Source organism: Sinocyclocheilus rhinocerous, unplaced genomic scaffold (assembly GCF_001515625.1).
Source record: "Sinocyclocheilus rhinocerous isolate Xijiao unplaced genomic scaffold, SAMN03320098_v1.1 scaffold894, whole genome shotgun sequence".
NCBI lineage: Eukaryota > Metazoa > Chordata > Actinopteri > Cypriniformes > Cyprinidae > Sinocyclocheilus > Sinocyclocheilus rhinocerous.
In genome coordinates, this window is record NW_015644350.1 from 40,456 (window position 1) to 44,670 (window position 4,215).

At 33.3% G+C, this 4,215-nt stretch overlaps 1 long non-coding RNA gene across 1 annotated transcript in view; it reads left to right on the plus strand.

The window, feature by feature from the left end:
- The window catches only part of LOC107758155 (uncharacterized), a 16,212-nt gene that overhangs the window by 11,373 nt on the left and 624 nt on the right, over positions 1-4,215 (plus strand). The gene's annotated exons all lie outside the window — the stretch shown is intronic.

Here is a 4,215-nt window from a genome sequence, read left to right on the forward strand (position 1 = left end):
ATACAGTTTATGATCACAACAACAACAACGTTTGTCAGGCATCTACATCGTCACCTGAGGAGATTACAAAAATTAAACGAATGTTTTTTTTTAACTCTAAAACATGAAATGTGGAGTTATCTGCTTTTGCCAAAAAACGACTGTTGGAGTTATCTGCTTTTGCTATAAAACAAACTTTTAATATGTAAAAAAAAAAACATACTTTCACTGAACTTTAATTTTATAAATTACCTGTATTTGTTTAAGTTATTATTACTTAATCAAAACAACCCAACTGCGGTTTGATTGACATTACTTGGAATGACAATATAGAGGCATCTATTATGTTGAATATGAGCATCAAACGTACTGTTTTCATGTGCAAACAATATCCAATGACCCTCAGCTATATCATGTCCAAAAAACTTTGCAGCAGAACATCCTAACTACATCAAGACCTCTTTTTCTCTTATTCTTTCAAAAAACATTTTCATTCTGTGTCTTTATGCCTCCATTCCCACCCCTGTCAGTTTGGGCAGAGAGGCAAGACAGTGGAACCGATATGAGAGCAAGGTTGCTGAACTTCTCAGCTATAACTGCTCTTCAATTTCTGACAATTACATTTTGTTTCAAGACCACAAGGCTATTTTAACTGCTTTTTTTTCAGCGAAGACAAAGAAATGTCTGCTTGTATCATCATCCATATATGAATCAGTCTGAATCTGTATTGTTAGAAAAACATTTAAGTGAGTTCAAGGGTTACAGTTGTCTTGTGAAAAGGCTATACAATTCTTTGCCTGTGGCATGAAAAGAAAGGGACCGTTTAATTATCCACTAGATTTATTACATTCCATAACTTTAATAACTACACTAACTAGATGAGAAAATGTAGCTGTTTTGTTTTTCAGGGCCAGTCTATTCTCAATACGTGACTGCAGTATAGGCATACTTATTCATGAACATGTATGCGTGTGTTTGTCAGTTGCACTTTACTGTCGCCCAGGGTTAAGATCAGGGTCGTTGTGCATTAGGCAAGTTGTTAATGGAGACATTCTGTCAAGCGCTGCTCAATACAAGGACAGTTTAGTGCCATGTGCCGCGTGGGGGATGGGGGTGGCAGACTGACAGTCTGACAAACACTGGAGACAGATTCAGGGCAGGTTAGAACACACGCAAACACACACTCTTATACAATTTACATGCTTGAGATCTGAAAATAAAGGAGGAATGGATGAAGTCATTCACAGGGTATTTATGTAATTTGGAAAATAAATGAATTTAATGAAGTTGTCACAATGATTAAGTTATAAAGATTAGGAAAGTTCAAAGGTTATGGATGCTTTTGAAAGAAGTCTCTTATGCTCACCAAGGCTGCATTTGTTTGATCAAAAATACAGTAAAAGCATTAATATTAAGATTTTCTTTCTTTCTTTCTTTCTTTCTTTCACAATTTAAAATGACAGTTTACTACTGTAAAATTATTTTAAAATATAATTTATTTATGTGATGGCAAAGCTGAATTTTCAGAATCAGTACTCCAGTCTTCAGTGTCACAAGATCCTATTGAAATCATTCCTTTAATAATTTGCTGCTCAATAAACATTTATCATTATTATCAATGTTGAAAATGGTTTACTAACAGCTGATATTTTGTTGTTGTTGTTGTTGAAAAATGTTTGATGTATAGAAAGTTCAAAATAACAGCAAACATTGTAAAGTGTAGCAGCTCTAAATTGAGCAATATTCTAAAATCGTAAAACAAAAACAACAAAAAAACATAAATATGAATAAATAAATAACAGAAAAATAAAACAGACAGAAAAATAAATAAATACATATATTTACAGTATTTTTACAAAGTAAACATTTTCTAGATGATGTCTTAACAATTAGTACTGTAAATTATACATTTTTAAACTGTAAATTTGATTTCAATTCAGAATGTTTATCAAATAATGGGTAAAAAAATGGTATTAACTTAATACAATGTAAAAAAAAATCAGATCATATATTGTTATATTTTATTTGGATTTTAGTAAAATGTCAATATAAAAGAAAACTACTTAATTTTGGAAACAGCATGTTATCTTTGTAATATCACACTATTTTTAACCAAGCATAAATGGGGATCATCATATTATAGGGGGGTGTCTGATATTATTATTATTTATCTATTTATTTTTTTTTTCTGGAAGACTACCCTTTGACCAGTCTCAACCATTTAACATTCCCCATGTCTGCTTACATTTCTCCATGAGCATCTGTAGAGTCAATAAAGAAGAGAAGAGAACAGAAGAGACTTGAAAAATGACTGCATGTGACTTTCTCTATTCCTTTATTTATCAATGAAAAGCATGCCACAGCGTTGAGTGTTTGCCTTTTTATTATACTATAGCCTACTTATTTGCCATCTCTCTTACTTTGTTTGCTTTTCTCTCTGTGTACATCTGTTTTAAATAACCTGGTGCCAAAGGTCCGGAAAGGCATTTTTTGAATCTTAAAAAGACAGATGCTGCTTTCTTCTTTTTAAAGACCACGTGCTCCTTTTCCATCATTACTAAAATAAACTGCATACGAAAAGAAACAAATCAGATACGTCTCAAGAACATTTTTTTATCAGAAAAAAAAAATTGACAAATTTAGCATTTCATCACTTGCTCACCAGTGGATGTTTTGCAGTGAATGGGAGCGCTCAGAATGAGAGTCCAAACAGCTGATAAAAAAACCTCACAATAATCCATGTGATGACTTTTTTTCACTGGAGAAAGAGAAACAAATCAGATACGTCTCCAAAAAATTTTTTTATCCGAAAAAAAAATTGACAAATTTAGCATTTCATCACTTGCTCACCAGTGGATGTTTTGCAGTGAAAGGGTGCGCTCAGAATGAGAGTCCAAACAGCTGATAAAAAAACCTCACAATAATCCATGTGATGACTTTTTTTCACTGGAGAAAGCAGTATTATAGATAGAGGACTAGTATTTTAAGTGATTTGAAGAAAAAAAAATGCCTTGATGGATTTATTTCTTACAAACACACAAATGTGTGTGAATTACTTTTGGATTATTGCGAGGTTTTTATCAGCTGTTTGGACTCTCATTCTGACGGCACCCATTCACTGCAGAGGAGCTACATTTCTCCAGACCTGTTCTGATGAAGAGACCTCATCTACATCTTGGGTGGCCTGAGGCTGAGTATATTTTCAGTATATTTCATTTTTGGATGAATGTTCCTTTATATGTTCTTCATGGTGCCATGAATGCCAATAAAGGACCTTTTATTTTCCAGAGTGTGGTTGATGAAATCAACACTGTGCACAGATGGATTTACCTCAGATGCCCTGAAGTCATTTTGTTCAGTCTGAGTTTTCGACTTGACACACTTCGAGATGACAGGTGCAGTAGGCCATAGATGAAGACAACAGCTGTCACTTTAAACATGCGCTGACAGCATCATGCTAAATTATACATGATGTTGAAACACTTTGAGCTCACGCAACTGTCAATTTAGGTATGTTTGTCATATTGACAAAAGGAATGGTACGGCGAGAGTACTGTATGCTTGCTAACAGCATTGTTAGTGCTGCTGATGATATCCTGGCAAAGCTTTCTTCTCTCTGCTTGACTGGCAAGGCATGATGTTTAAACAAAGAGGAGGACGTACAATGAGAAAAAGAGAAACATGTGTTATCAAAACTCAGGCGGTGAAACTGCTTATTCTAATTGTTGGTTGTTGATTGTGAAATTATGCCATTATTGATGCTTTGATCTCAATCTTTGCATCTCTTTTAATTGAATGGTAAATGCAAATTCTGCCATTATTCACTCATGCTGATACTGGGCCGGATTCTTTTGTTGTTATTTGTTCTGTGAAAGATGAAAGTGTTAGGATGCAACACTTGCTATTTCATGAAATAGCATGTGTAAATGAATGAATGAATGAATGAATGAAAAATAGTTTGTCATATTAGGCTTCAGAACATTTTAATATATAGTATAAAAGACACATATTGCACTCTTAAAGGGACAGTGCTTTTCAAGAGAGTGTAAAAGGTTAAATCTACGGAAGATGATTAGGGCCAAGCAACAACAACAATAATAATAATAATAATAAATAAAATGAGATTAAAGTCAATAAAATATAACCCATTACATTTCTAGAAAAATGTCTAAAAATATTGAGAAATCTGTGCTGTACAACAATCAAATCCAATCCAATACTTGCTGATATATATAT